At 41.6% G+C, this 16,192-nt stretch overlaps 1 protein-coding gene across 5 annotated transcripts in view; it reads right to left on the minus strand.

Annotated features, from left to right (window-relative positions):
- The window catches only part of LOC122557205 (Krueppel-like factor 8), a 188,897-nt gene that overhangs the window by 133,639 nt on the left and 39,066 nt on the right, over window positions 1–16,192 (minus strand). The window lies entirely within an intron of this gene.

Below are 16,192 nucleotides of genomic sequence, written 5' to 3' on the forward strand. Positions count from 1 at the left end.
CCTGCTCAAAAGATGTTATTACACACTGCTGGAGCAAATGGGACTTAAACTTGGGCTTCCTGATGCAGGGGAAGGGACACTCTCTGTGCCACAACAGGGCTGCTACTTCCTTAAGAACAGGATTTCAATGGCTTTAGCCTGCCGATATTTGAGTGCAATTAACCAAAGTCAGATTTGCTCTCGCTCATTAAAGTTGGCCGTGCCCCAATTAATTCCATTTCCATTCCATTCTTTGTATCCTTGCCATAGCAACCAGACAAAAATTACAAGATTATAATATATTTTCAATCAGCTAAAAACGCATTTAAACAAGCAAAGTCATACATGCAATCTGGTTTATCATGGCACAACATTATGTATGAACTAAACACTGCTTACCAATGGGTATTACTTAACATGCAGGAAATCCTCATTCACGAGTTGCATCTGCCTTGACCCACCCTACCCCGCTTCAGCAAATGAGGCTGCTTTTAATTCAGGTCTTCTCAAAATAATTATTAAAGAGCTGGAGAAAGTGAATATTTTGTTTTGACCGTTTCCTAAATATCAAAGCAGCAGCTGACTATGAGGCAAATTCCTTTTAAATCATAAAAGGAAAAGTAAAATGTGTGTTGATTTACTGCCAGGAGTGTACTTGCCACTTTGTCAGTTAAAACCTTTGGTAATAAGTCAGTGCTGTCTTCCACCTAGTGCTGAGCAAAAGTGGACCAGATTTCCACTACGCTCCACTGCCTTCAAAGTAACAGACATCTAATCTCTTTTTTAGCTCCAAACCAACAGGGGATGCACAATCTAATTTCAAGGCTAGAATGTCATACAATTTTGTTGCCAACAGCATATTGTACAAGACTACGTGGCAGAGCATTTTACATTTGGAGGAAAAGCAGCCTTTGTCACATAAAGAGTTGGCGATGGGAGAAGCTTCTGTGATCAGCTCCTAGATCAGTAGGATTAGATTAGATTAGATTAGATTACTTACAGTGTGGAAACAGGCCCTTCGGCCCAACAAGTCCACACCGCCCTGCCGAAGCGCAACCCACCCATACCCCTACATTTACCCCTTACCTAACACTACAGGCAATTTAGCATGGCCAATTCACCTGACCTGCACATCTTTGGACTGTGGGAGGAAACCAGAGCACCCGGAGGAAACCCACGCAGACACGGGGAGAACGTGCAAACTCCACAGTCAGTTGCCTGAGGCAGGAATTGAACCCGGGTCTCTGGCGCTGTGAGGCAGCAGTGCTAACCACTGTGCCACCGTGCCGTACTTCCACTGAACTCCTCATATCTCTGGCTTAAAATCTGATAGAGGCCCCTGTGTGACAGACATTGTTACATCCTTCATCACCACATCACCTTGCATTGAATAGCATTCAAAATATTCAGAGAATTTCTGTATCCATAATATTTTGGTTGTGCAGATTCAGAAGAGGCTACAAAAACAAACTGCAATGCTGAGAGTGAGAAGATTAAATTTAAATGAAAAGCATAAAAAATGCCTTCCATCCATCTAATCAATTCAAAGTGTTCTTGTGCAAAGAAGGTTTCCTAACTCTAATTCATAATGAAGTTCTTCCCAAGTGAAGTGAGAGAAGCTGGTGGAAGGCTGCAGCTTCTTATATTGAGATCCTGGAGATGTCTGTGATCTCTAACTTTGGAGTGTTTGGCTACTGCCTCCTGCCGGGCAGTCTGACCCAGCTGAACTGCTTGTGCCCTGGTTGATACTGGAAGAGGAAGTAAGCAAATGTGCTTCGGTCCCAACAGACACTACCCAATGGTGCAACTGCTGTTTTCACCAACATCAGAACTCACCATTTCCCACAGAAGACATACTGTAGAAGTGACAGCTCCTTTAGAGACTCTATTTGTTCCACCAAGCTCTCTCTCGTGGTGCCCAGAATTTGCAGAGCAGCCAAAGCTGCAAAATCTTTTGCAGTGAGGACCCATCTGGAGTATCAACAGCGGTGAATACATACTCCAGGGTAGGTTGCAGAGTGGCAATGCTGAAAGAGATGAGACTGGAGACCGCATGAAGGCTCCTTCACAATCTCAGCCATAGCGCTAAAACTCCACATGGGCAAGGATTAGATTGCCTCTGGTGAAAAGATGAGTCAACCTTGTGCAGATCAAGCACATGCTTTATTTTAAAACTCCATGCATATGAAGAGGGCATCAATGGGTAGAACATTTGTTATCCATTCCTAATAGTCCAAAGGGCAGTTAAGGGTCAACCACATTGCTGTGTGTCTGGAGTCACATGTAGGCCTGACCCAGGTGAGGATAGCAGATTTCCTTCCCTGAAGGACATTAGTGCACCAGATGGGTTTTTCCCGAGAATTGGCAATGGATTCACAGTGATCATTAGACTCCTAATTCCGGGTTTTGTTTTATTATTGCATTCAAATTCCACCATCTGTCCTAGCAAGATTCGAATCCACGTCCCAGAACATTATCTGGGTCTCCAGATTAAACAGTCCAGTGATAATACCATAAGGCCATCGCCTCCCTGGCTAAGAACCAGAAAAGAAGGTGGAAAGGGTACATAAATAATGAGTGTAAAGCCAAAGTGGGGTTGAATGCGAGAAAGAAAGGAACCAAAATAGTTAGTCAGATTGATGTTATTGCGTGGCATGAAGAACGCAAAGGAAAAGATAGATGAGTTTGGAATGTGAAAGAGAAGGTCTGCAATGTCCTTATTGAGGAATGAGTGAGAGCTACGTCAATGGGCATTGCTAACAGAGTTGGAGAGATGAAGCATTGTACTCACTCTTGTTCCTGTGAACTCATCGAGTTTCGTTCTACATTGAACCCATGTCTTAGGAGAATTGTTGTTGACATTAATGCTTGTTTCTCTTTTTGTTCAATGCAACCTGATAGAGGCCTTCAAAAAGTAAAATAGCTCAGTCCTCACATAGTTAAATGTCATTGAAACTTGGTGTGCTCAATGCCCCTGCTTACACAGTTTCCGCTAGAGTTAAAAGCAGAGCTTTCAGTGTTGTTTGTTGTAATAGGTATTTTTTCTTTCTTTAAGGATTAATGCTGAACATAGTATTAAGTTTCAACCAACTTGGTTATATGATAAGGACTTGGCTAGGGAAAGGTAGAACGAGTTAGGATCTGGAAGAGGACAGACTGGAGGACAACAGTCTTAGTAATAATGTCTTATTTTACAAGCTAGTGATTTTCCTCTCACACTTTAGGGCAAGAGGACCCTGTAGATCTAGTCAGAAACCAAGGATGGAAGCAGCTACCTGTCCCAGTAAATGTTGGCAGTGCATACTCAAACAGCGTTAGTGAATAAATAGATAAATCAAATGTTTATTCAAATATTTAATTAGTTTAAACCAAAAATTAAGAACATTGTGACTAAAACTCACCAACAAATGAGTTAGAAAATAAGATGAGCAGATTTCATCAACATCTAACCAGAGGAAACCAAGTGGCTTTCAAAAAAGGGATAATGGATATTATAACCAGAGATGTGTTCATGATTTGAAAAAACCAGCTTAATGCTGCTAAAGATAGAAAAGTGCCTTAGAGACCATAAACACAAAATAATTTATTAACAGCATAGCTAATTTGCTAACACCACAGTCAAATGTGACATTAAAACCCAGATCAGTGGTTACATTTAGTTTTGCACATGCAAGTTTCCTAATTTCAGTCACTCCATCAAATATGACAAGTTTTTTTTTCAAAAAGAGGCATCCCCATGGCTATGTTCATAAGTGTATAACAGATACAAGTGTCAGTATATCAGAAGACATTCAGTTTCAATAGTTATATAAACAAACACAACTCTCACTAAAAATTACTGCTAAAGGTCCGTTTCCATGCTGTACAAATCTATGACTGTGTGCAAGTTATGAATTTTGAAGAACATTTCTTGACCTAAACTAGTCATTCTGTTTCTCTCTCCACAGATGATGCCAGAACTCAGTATTTTCAGCATTTTTTGCTTTTATTGCACATTCCCAATATCAGCAATATTTTGCTTTTGTTTACTTCTATTACCACATAATAGACTGAATACAGGTATATACCAAGGAGGATGATTATCAACCCAATGTCCAAAATATGTGAAATGGGCAAAACATCTATAGCAGCGGTCCAAAGTCATGGCCAGGAGATCGGAATCATATTTTTGCGGTTAAAGGCTTTATTGAATTCAGCCAGCAAGGTGTAGATCTGATTATTACAGACTGGGAACTAACATTCAGATTAGGCTCTTGCAAGATGGAATGGGAACACAGGATAGCAGCGGACAGAGAGAGTTACCATGGAGCCAGCTGGAACAAACTACTCCTTCTGATTGTACAAAGTATTTTTAACTTACTAATCCCATGGCAGCTTCAAACAGCCCCTTCAAGAATCAGTGACCAGCCCCTTCAACACGTACACACAAGCATAGAGACTGCAGATATCACACCAGTGTATGTGAACATTTCAGTCGGGGTCCAACAACCTGTGAAGGACCCCAATTAACTTCCATTCACTTTAGGCACAGACACTGGGTGCTCATTCACAGACCTGCAGTAAAGTTGAATCAGGCAGGCACTGGCTGTTCAAAATATATCCAAGATATCCACCTAAACTTCCCTCTCCTTGTTACCCATGTTGAGGCAAGAAATGGGTGAGTGGCTATTTAGAAACCTTAGTTCTCCAGATGGTTATCAGTCCTGAATGAGGCATTGTAATGTCATGAGCATTTTCTCTGCTGAGTACAGGGATTCACACAGCGGTGTACTTCCACATCTTAGTAATCATTCTTTCTGTACAGTTCAAGATAGGAAGTGCAAGCGTGTTAATCAACTGTGAGGTGGGCGAGGGGGCAGGAGTGCCAAGATAAATTCAGTTTAAAATCCGAAGTTTCACTTCAAGCATTGTGTAACAAGAACAGGGAATCCTTGTTAATTTCACAGAACACCAACCCTCCTTGCAAAGCATTTCTGAAAGAGAAACAGGGTAGCCAGTTCAAGAAGTCCATGCCAGTTTTTATGCTCCACACGAGCCTCCTCTCACTCTATTCCAACTCACCCCACCATTATATCTTTCTTTCCCTTGTTGTGTTTATTTAACTTGCCCTTAAGTACGTTTATGCTTTTTGCCTCCACTATACCTCATGGTTGCAGTTTCCACATTCTTGTCTTTCTCCCTAAGATTTAATAAGTAATTCAGAAGCAACTTCATTACTGATTATTTTATATTTATAGATTTTGGTGTTGGTTCCCACATGAAGTAAAAACATTTTCTGTGTGTAACCCATCAAACACCTTCAAAATCTTAAAGATCGCCAATCAAGTCACCCTCCCTGTCTTCTCTTTTCCAGCAAATAGAGTCCAGTCTGTTTAGGCTTTGCTGATGGTGTTAGCTAACTCAGCACTGGCAATCGATTTTAGACCTTGCTGAACATCTGTCAAATTGTGCATTATCATAAGCAGTAACCATGCAGAAGATTACTTTTTAAATAAATTATGCAGAAGTACAGCAAATAAAAGAAACAGGGGAATATGCATTGTAGTTCATCATCTAGGTGTTACAGAATGCACACTACAAAAACCATGCTGACTGAACATTTCTCTATTTCAAAGTAAAAAGAGTTACAAAAGTTTCTTTTTGAAAAGTGGATTCTCTGAACTAAACCAGGGAACAAAAATCACTCTAGCGGATACAAAGTAGACTTCAAGTCCAGAATAAGTTCCATTAGACAGGGTGTGGCCTTTGCCCAATTAAGATACATCACAAACCAATATTAACCACTCCCAAATGTCAGGAATGTAATGGTCGTTGCTATGACTGCAGCCGTTTGTACTGGATTAGGGTGTGGTTTAACAGGAGGGTCTGGCATGAAGGAAAACACCAACACAAACACACAGAAGCAGCTGTGACCTTTAGCTTTACATTGCCATCTTGTTTCAAGAACTACATTAATTCCCCCTTACTTTACCTCTTATAAAGCTTCTGTTTCTATTTTTTTCCTTGTTTCTTGATTTTCCAGAAATCAGAGATGGCACAATACAGCAACATAATGTCAGCTAATAGAGGGGACATCACCTGGTGAACACCTTTAAAATCATTATAGTGTAACCGGGCATAGAATCAGTGTGTTTTGCATGTGGCAAACAGCAGCAGACTATTCCAATGGATGCCTATCTACTGAACCCATGCAGACCAGTGAATTATCATAGTACAATGCTACTCTGTGCTGAGGTAGTTAATATCAGCCTCTACAATGGGGTGGCCACTGTAATCAGACCACCGGGTCTCAGAAAAAGAAAGTAAAAAGATAACTGTACCAAGGCTCCTACTCCTGACCAAAGTCTACTATGGAAGTAGAAGTTGTTCATTTAGCAACTCCTTCTGGGAAGTACACCTGAAAATGGTGAGGGAGGGTAATCTGGCCTAATTGTGATGCTCTCAGTTAATAAATAATATGTCAGCACTCAATGTTCCTTACAGGTCAAAAATAATAAAGGTAAACAAAACAGAGAGCCACACACACACACACACACACAGGAACATAGTAAAAGGAGCAGGCCATTTAGCCCATCAAGCCTGTGTCTGCATTCTTGACAATAGCTGATCAGCCATTTTCCTACACTACGTCTACTGATTTATGTCATGAACACGTTCAAAGATCAAGCTTGCACAGCCATCTGGGATCAAGAATTCTAATGAAGCACCACCCTCCAAACATCTTTCCCTTAACTTACCTGCCCCTTATTCTGAGATTAGAGTCTCTAGAGTCACCAGCCAGGGAAATCTAGACTTACTATCTAGACTTACTTTGTCACATTCTAAGAATTGTAAATTTTAGTGAGATTGCCTTGCCCTCCCCTCCAATACAGCTGAGCAGCCTGGAGTACCATTGACTTGACGATGACAATTTGTGATCAGAGGTACCATATCTTAGAAGTCTGCCCCATACACTGTGGAAGCTGCTATAATTAAGGACCAGATGCCTCACAAGGATGGATGCTGGGGAAGCATGCCTAAACCCTCCAACCATGCCTGATGCCTCCAGAATGCCTCCCCCAATTAGGCCAACCATATTATACACAGCAACTCATTCCTCCAACTAGGCAATGTTGGAGCAGACCAGAAGTCTGCTTAAGATGAGGTTTTGATGCAGGGATCAGTTTTGGAAGGCCTTGCTGTAGAATCCAGAACGGGCGCATCACATTATCTTTGGATGCTGAGAGTTGCACAAATGGACCAAGAAAATAGGAGATGTGATGGATGCTGAAGAGCAACAACACCCTGCAGAAGAGGAAGGGAAGGACATTGAATGTGATGCTATTCCTCCTGTTCATCACATGCAGCAGCATTGGGCGCTACAAACTGAACAGGTCTTAATTGACATCATTTCCAATAGATGAAATTTGGGTGAAGTTATCATTCATTGATTGTAAATTTGGTGTATTTCAGAACCAACTGTCCAGTTTATACTCCAAATCAAATGCAGCTTTGATTACACTGTTTGTTGGTTTGTGCTTTGCTTTTCCTGTTCTCAATAATAGCTAAAATTATCAAAAATTTAACGATTTTACAACATGCGATGCTTCCACAGTGAATAAATGACGAAACATGACACTACGCTGGATGTTAGAGAAAGAGTAGCACACATAGGGTTCTAACATACTATGGACTGATAGCCTCCATAGCTTCAATTTTGTAGCTGCAAATGCTATGACCGTCAATGAGACAGATGATGATGTACAGTGGCAATCCATGTCCAAATGTGAGCTTATATTTTCAATGAAATGTCAACCATGCCACTTTTGTGTCCGCAGGAGCTTCGGTCATTCATTTCACTGTCATTATTTACACAGTGAAGGGCAACTCCTGGCCTGCAGCATTTGACCTGAAGCACAACTGGGCTTTAGATATGGCAGCAACACAAATGCTAGAAGCTCCAGGCAGCAGTGAGAGTTCCACTGCTAGTGAGCACCAGATAGGACGAGAGCTGTGTTGAAAGAAAATAGCATTTACATAATGAGGTGAGCAGTGAAGGATTGCTGGAGATAACTTAGAGTTCACAGACAGAAAGTCTCCAGTAAACTCCAGAAAATTGATACCTAGCCAATTTTTGACTAACATCAGCCTGGGAACAGTAAGAGACAAAGCGGAAGAACCTTGGAACTAAAAGCATGGTGGGTGTTCAATGTTGACCGCTTTGGGTACCATGGAGTGATTGCTCAGTTCCTACAGGCATTTCTTTCCTCCAGGTACTCAAGCAATTATTTTCAATTTGCCAATAAATGAGACAGAACAAAAATATGATTTGTATTTGAAACTGAAAAATACACATTTACTGTTGGACTTTGCACAATTCTATAATAAAAATACTGAGTGGATCATAAGATTTCATTTCAAAACGCATCAAAAACTCAAGCCAGGATCATTTATGACACAATTTAGGTTTTTAATATTCAGATACAATGTGTTATGCCTGGAGTTTCCACTGAGATGACATTTTTAAATATAAATTCTGACAATGTTAAGTGCTGAGAAGTATACTTACAGCTATTAGTCAAAACCCAAGTTGAGTCTGCATGCAATCGCTGGCTCCAGCCATGAACTGAGACAATGGAACAGCAGCCATATTGATATAATATGGGATGGCTCAGTGGTTAGCACTGCTGCTCACAGCAACAGAGACCCAGGTGACTACTCTCAGGTGACTGTGTAAACTTACACAGACATTCTCTATATATCTGCACAGGATTCCCCTGGGTGCACCTATTTCCTCCCACATTCCAAAGATGTTCAGGTTAGGTGGATTGGTCATACTGACCAGGAATTTGAAGTTTAATGTAGATGAGCCATGAAACATGTATGGTTAAAGGGATTGGGAAGGGAGAGGGATGCTCTTCCGACGGTTGGTTCGAACTCAATGGGCCCAGTGGTTTCTTTCCACACTTTAGGGATTCTATGATATGGTAGGTGACTGCAAGCCAATCAAGCAAATTTTATTTTGAAACATCACTAAGAGCTTTACTGAACTTCAGACTTCACCTTGTTAGCAGATTCTCCTTGCTAGTTCCAGATGCAGCCTCCTGAAGGATCCCCATCCCATTACCTGAAACTCCAACCTAATCCATTACTCTCCTTGGCACAGACAACATTGAACATACCTAACCTCTACACATTTACTCCCTAGATTTCTTAGTTTTCAATGCTCACTGACAATACCATTGGATGCCTTTTCAGTAACTTTTGCTTACATTGGAATTTCACAAAAAAGGTTATCCACTCCCTCCTATTTTTGAGCTTGCCTCAGACCATCACAGACACACTCAATTCCATTGTGGAGTCATTCTCTTTTTATTGCCCTCTTTCTTTCCAGGCTTCAAGTACTACATCTTCATGGTTACTTTCCTTTCCTCAGTCTTCTTCCTGAGTTTAAAAGAACTCTTGCAGTGCAATTGTAGTGTCCCTATCTCCGGGCCAGGAGATGCAAGTCAAGTCCCACCTCCTCCAGACGTGCGTAATAACATCTCGGAACAGGCTGACTAGAAAATATATTTCCCTGTAGCTTGTCCTTCCCTAGCCCCAGTTTGGCATTAACTTCACTCCCTCTCTCCTCCGCCTCACCTGCAGAGGTCAGGCAGGAATTGAAGTGCAGCAAGAAGTTCTCAGCATAAATGTACAGTCAGTTGTCTGAAGATGATATCAGCAGAAAGTATATAAAACTCAAGAGAATGGAACCAAATCTAGATCCTGGAGAAGGAGGGGCAGAAAGAGAAGCAATTACATATGATACTCTAGCAAGAAGAGCTTCAAAAGATGGAAATGAGAGACTGTTTAAGGAAATCAATGGCTTCAGAGCGTGATGGCAAGGGCCAAACATGAGACCGTTTGCAGTTTGTAAGTGTAGTTATAATTGACTTGAGAAGTAGTTATTTTGTGGGAGTGAACACAAACATAAGTGGCTGGTTGGTGGAGGTGCAGGAGCAAAAAATGGGCTGTGAAGGTGACAAATATTGAGATGGCTCAGTGGTTAACATTGCTGCCGCACGGCAACAGAGACCCAGGTTTGAATCCACCCTCAGGTGACTGTCCGTGTAAGTTCGCACATTTTCCCCTAGGTCTTCATGGGTTTCCTCCGGGTGCTCCAGTTTCTTCCCACAATCCAAAATATTCAGCTTTGATGGATTGGCCATACTGAATTGCCCATAGTGTCCAGGAGTGTGTAGTTTATGTGGATTAGCCATGAGACATGTAGGGTTACATGGATTGGGGGTTTTGGGGGGGGGGATGCTCTTCAGATGGTTGATGGGAACTCAATGGGTCCCATGGCCTGTTTCCACACTTTCGGGATTCTATAATTCTATGATATGGTGACTGAAAGAAGGAGGGCAAAACAAAGAGAATGCTCCACAATGGAATTGACAAATGTCTGTGATGGTCTGATGCAAGTGATGGAAGGTGGCCTTCTTCTGAGCAAAATCATGTGATAAGACATGAGATGTGGTAAGGTTGAAGGGGTGGTTGACATTAAAGAGCAGGACAGCTTTAAAAGTGTAGAATTTTAACTTTCCAACAATCAACTACAGAGGGAAGAGTTTACAATTGAAGGACAAAGGTCATTAAGTTCAGTTACTCTTAATATATAGATCAGAGCTGAGTACTGTACAGTTATTTGCTTCACTAAGTGTGGAATAAACAATTATCCACAAGTTTGGTATTAAAATCACCATATTCTCACAGTATACAGGAGATGAGTTTTGAAAACATGTTCACTGGAGGAGCTTACAAAGTGCTTTGAACTGACAATACAACTGCTACAGATTTGAAAACAAAACAAAAATACCAGATATAAAATGCAAACTTATGTTGGAAGTTCAAGAAAGACTTACCTTTACTTGGTACTTTTCACAACCTCAGTGTGCTATTCCAGAAAGCTAGGTGAGAAATGATAGAACTGAAGCCATTTTTCAAACACTTATAAGGTACACTTTACAGATATACATCTGCTACTTACCAACCAATCAGTTCCGCCCAGTTCATATTTATAAGGGTTTTAGTTAATCTGCAGAGTGCTCACTGACTACAGATAGTTAATGTATAAAACTCTTAGAACATCCCAAGGTTCTTCAAAGCTAATTAAGTGTTTTTGAAGTGTAGTCATTGTTGTAATGCAGGAGACATAGCAGCCAATTTATACACAACAAACCCTCTCAAAACAGTAATGGGATAATGGCCAAATATCATGATCCTTTTAGTGACATTCATCAAGGAAGAAATATTGGGCAGAATATCAGAGAAGTCCTATGCACACCTTCCAAATGGGGCCACAGGATCCAATTTCTGATCTTAGCAAAAGATTGCTCCTGGAGAGTTAAAGATTCCAAGCTTTCCAAAAAAACCTCATCAGCAGGTTAATGAACCTTCAGTTTAATGCCGTTCCCAAAACAATTACATCTGATTTCTGCCTCATTTACCCCACAACCTTTTCTGAAAAACCTGCCACTTACCAGATGTCCTGCAACTCACCAGCATCCCTTGCATCCACACCATCTTTGAAAACCCACAATGTACCTGGACAAGCACTGTCAATCTGTAGCTGCCATTCACAGTTGCTGATGTATGCCCCAGACATGGCAGACAGGGGAAATTGGTGCCTCCCTGCATGGGCAGGGATCCAAAGGTTCTGCAGGATGGGGTGTTAGATGCTAAAACACCAAATCTTGCCAGCCTGGTTGCTACACTCTGCTCTCTGGAGAAATGCCCAAGTGGATCAATGTCATTCTCCATTTTGCCAATGTTAGTGTCACCACCTTCTCTTTGATACCTCACGCTCACTCAATCTCTGCTTTGTATCTATCTTCCTTCAAGGCTTATGCTCTGCTATGTTCTCTATTGCTTGCAATATTTGTTTATAGGATGTGGTCATCCCTGGCTAGGCCAACGTTTATCACCCAATCCTAATTGTCCTTGCAAAAGTGGTAAAGAGCTGCCTTTTTGAATTGTTGCAGACAGTGAGTTGTGGGGATACCCACGGTACATTAGGAAAGGGAGTTCCAGGATTTTAACCTAGCAACAGTGATGTATTTCCAAGTCACGATGATGAGTGACTTGGAGGAGTTCTATAGGTAGAGTTATTCTCAGGCATCTGCTGTCTTCATCGTTGAGGTCACTGGTTTGGAAGGTGCTAGCAGAGGAGAATTAGCATTTTGTTATCCTCTGGCATCTACAAAAGAATTAACTGGGCAAGGCTAATTGAAGCTCTTTTTTTTCAGTCTGTCTAGTTTTTACATGTACAATGAATAACAAAATATATCTGGTCTGATCCTATAGCCTATCCTTTGTCCAACTGCCATCAGGCATTTTTCATTTTCATAGTCTACATGTCTGGGCTTTGCAATAGTGTGGGTGTGGGTGTGGAATGGGTGGGGTTGATTTTTTTAAAAAATCCTTTTGCAGTAGCAAAACATCTACCACGAAATACAGAAGTAAAATGTTTTTGAAGAATTCATATACTTTCATGAGACCTAAATGTTGTGCTAGGATCATTAAATTGTACTTCTATAACATGGGATCTCTAAGCCATTTTCTAATATAGAGCAAAATTTGCTTTTCACTGTTTTGATTAAAAACATAAGGAAGTTCCTTTTTGTTTTAAATTGGAGAATTCTAGAAAAGCAGCCAGCTTGACTGAGCCCGATGAAACAAGATTGATATGTTTGACTGTGATCCTTAATCAATTTGAGAACCAGCAGTTCACTTGTTGGCGCTGAGAGTTCAAATTTTATGGTTTCAGGATGCAGGTCAAAGCCTTGAGCACAAACCAACACTTTAGGACCATTCTGGGAACGTGTTGCATGGTTGGAACATAGCAGAGCATAAGCCTTGAAGGAAGTTGGATACAAAGCAGAGATCGAGTGAGTGTGAGGTATCAAAGAGAAGGTGGTGACACTAACATTGGCAAAATGGAGAATGACATTGATCCATTTGGGCATTTCTCCAGAGAGCAGAGTGTAGCAACCAGGCCGGCAAGACCTGGTGTTTTAGCATCTAACACCCCATCCTGCAGAACCTTTAGGTCCCTGCCCATGCAGGGAGGCACCAATTTCCCCTGTCTGCCATGTCTGGGGCATATATCAGCAACTGTGAATGGCAGCTACAGATTGACAGTGCTTGTCCAGGTACATTGTGGGTTTTCAAAGATGGTGTGGATGCAAGGGATGCTGGTGAGTTGCAGGACATCTGGTAAGTGGCAGGTTTTTCAGAAAAGGTCGTGGGGTAAATGGGGCAGAAATCAGATGCAAGACACCCCCTGGTATACCGCAGGCAATTAATAACCAGAGTTTGGTAAACTAGGATGAGAAACTCACCAGATCGCACAGTGAGGAACCCTCCAAAGAATGCACCTCAAATTGGACATAGCCAAAAAATGTAAGGTTCAGCCCATAGTTACAAATGGCATACCTTGATGAAAATATAATTTAAAGTCTCCACTACATGAATTTAAACTCTCCCCTATTTGAGTATGTGGCAAATCAAAACAGTATCTGCAACAGCATAACTGAATTGCAAAATAATGAACAAATTCCGAACGAGGGTGCTACTGTAACCAGATGTTGTTCTGTTCACCCAGTTGACATTGACAACAGCAGCATCCCATCTTAATGCAAACAATGACATTGTTTCAAAAGAAGATGTGACAGCAGGTGGATATACCTGGGTTATGGGCTGGAGAGGGCAGTGCTGGCAGAACAGTGAGGAGGGACTGCGATGTGTAAAATCAACTCATCTGTTTCACCACTGACATCATCCACATTAAACACTGCAGCTTCACCAAGCCCCAGTCTGTACAACATCAAGTACTGGTTCCAACAAAACATCATTCTGTAACTTTACAAATATTCTTTTTATCAACTCAGCTAAACCCAAAATGTCCTCAAAACCAAACAACAGCACTCAGTCAGCTGTGATTTCAAGGGGAACAACACCAACTCGCATTTATGTAACACTTTGAATGTCATTAAAACTGTCCACATGTTTCACAGGAGCATTATGAAAAAAGTTAAATCTAGCCACATGCAGATACATTTGATTAGAGTCATCGAGATGTACAGCATGGAAACATGCTGTACATCTCAATGGTCAACCCATCCATGCCGACCAGATATCCCAACACAATCTAGTCCCACCTGCCAGCACCTGGCCCATATCCCTCCAAACTCTTCCTATTCATATATCCATCCAAATGCCTCTTAAATGTTGCAATTGTACCAGCCTCCACCACATCCTCTGGCAGCTCATTCCATACACGCACCACCCTCTGCGTGAAAAAGTTGCCCCTTAGGTCTCTTTTACATCTTTGACCTGAAGAAGGGCTTATGCCCGAAACGTCGATTCTCCTGTTCCTTGGATGCTGCCTGACCTGCTGCGCTTTTCCAGCAACACATTTTCAGCTCTGATCTCCAGCATCTGCAGCCCTCACTTTCTCTCTTTTATATCTTTCCCCTCTCATCCTAAACCTATGCCCTCTAGCTCTGGACACCCCCGTCCCAGGGAAAAGACTTTGTCTAATTATCCTATCCATGGCCCTAATAATTTTGCAAAACTCTATAAGGTCACCCCTCAGCCTCAGACGCTCCAGGGAAAACAGCCCCAACCTGTTCAGCCTCTCCCTATAGCTCAAATCCTCCAACCCTGGCAACATACTTGTAAATCTTTTCTGAACCCTTTCAAGTTTCACAACATCATTCCATAGGAAGGAGACCAGAATTGCATGCAATATTCCAACAGTGGCCTAACCAATGTCCTGTACAGCCGCAACATGACTTCCCAACTCCTGTACTCAATACTCTGACCAATAAAGGAAAGCATACCAAACGCCTTCTTCACTATCCTATCTACCTGAGACTCCACTTTCAAGGAGCTATGAACATGCACTACAAGGTCTCTTTGTTCAGCAACATTCCCTTAGACTTTACCATTAAGTGTATAAGTCCTGTTAAGATTTGCTTTCCCAAAATGCAGCACCTCGCATTTATCTGAATTAAACTCCATCTACCACGCCTCAGCCCATTGGCCCATCTGGTCAAGATCCTGTTGTAATCTGAGGTAACCCTCTTCGTTGTCCACTACATCTCCAATTTTGGTGTCATCTGCAAACTTAATAACTATATCTCTTATGCTCGCATTCAAATCATTTATGTAAATGACAAAAAGTAGAGGACCCAGCACCAATCCTTGTGGCATTCCACTGTTCACAGGCCTCCAGTCTGAAAAACAACCCTCCACCACCACCCTCTGTCTTCCAACTTTGAGCCAGTTCTGTATCCAAATGGCTAGTTCTCCTTATATTCCATGAGATCTAACCTTGCTAATCAGTCTCCCATGGGGAACCTTGTTGAACGCCTTACTAAAGTCCATATAGATCACATCTACTGCTCTGCCCATCAATCTTCTTTGTTACCTCTTCAAAAAGCTCAATCTAGTTTGTGAGACATGATTTCCCAAGCACAAAGCCATGTTGACTATCCTGAATCAGTCCTTGCCTTTCCAAATACATGTACATCCTGTCCCTCAGGATTCCTTGCCCACTAGTGAGGTCAGGCTCACCGGTTTGTCATTCCCTGTTTTTACTGCCCTTCTTAAACAGTGGTACCACATTTGCCAAACTCCAGGTCTTCCGGCACCTCACCTGTGACTATCGATGATACAAATATCTCAGCAAGAGGCCCAGCAATCACTTCTCTAGCTTCCCACAGAGTTCTCGAGTACACTTGATCAGGTCCTGGGGATTTATCCACCTTTAACCGTTTCAAGACATCCAGCACTTCCTTCTCTGTAATCTGGACATTTTGCAAGATGTCACCATCTATTTCCCTACAGTCTATATCTTCCAAATCCTTTTCCACAGTAAATACTGATGCAAAATATTCATTTAGTATCTCCCCCATTTTCTGTGGCTCCACACAAAGGCCGCCTTGCTGATCTTTGAGGGGCCCTATTTTCTCCCTAGTTACCCTTTTGTTCTTAATATATTTGTAAAAACCCTTTGGATTCTCCTTAATTCTATTTGCCATGTCCCCGTTTTGCCCTCCTGATTTCCCTCTTAAGTATACTCCTATTTTCTTTATAGTCTTCTAATGATTCACTCAATCTATCCTGTCTATACCTGACATATGCATCCTTCTTTTTCTTAACCAAACCCTCAATTTCTTTAGTC

The sequence above is a fragment of the Chiloscyllium plagiosum genome, unplaced genomic scaffold (assembly GCF_037043375.1).
Source record: "Chiloscyllium plagiosum isolate Xiang-an unplaced genomic scaffold, Cpla_swu_hap1 HiC_scaffold_11, whole genome shotgun sequence".
NCBI classification, from domain to species: Eukaryota; Metazoa; Chordata; class Chondrichthyes; order Orectolobiformes; family Hemiscylliidae; genus Chiloscyllium; species Chiloscyllium plagiosum.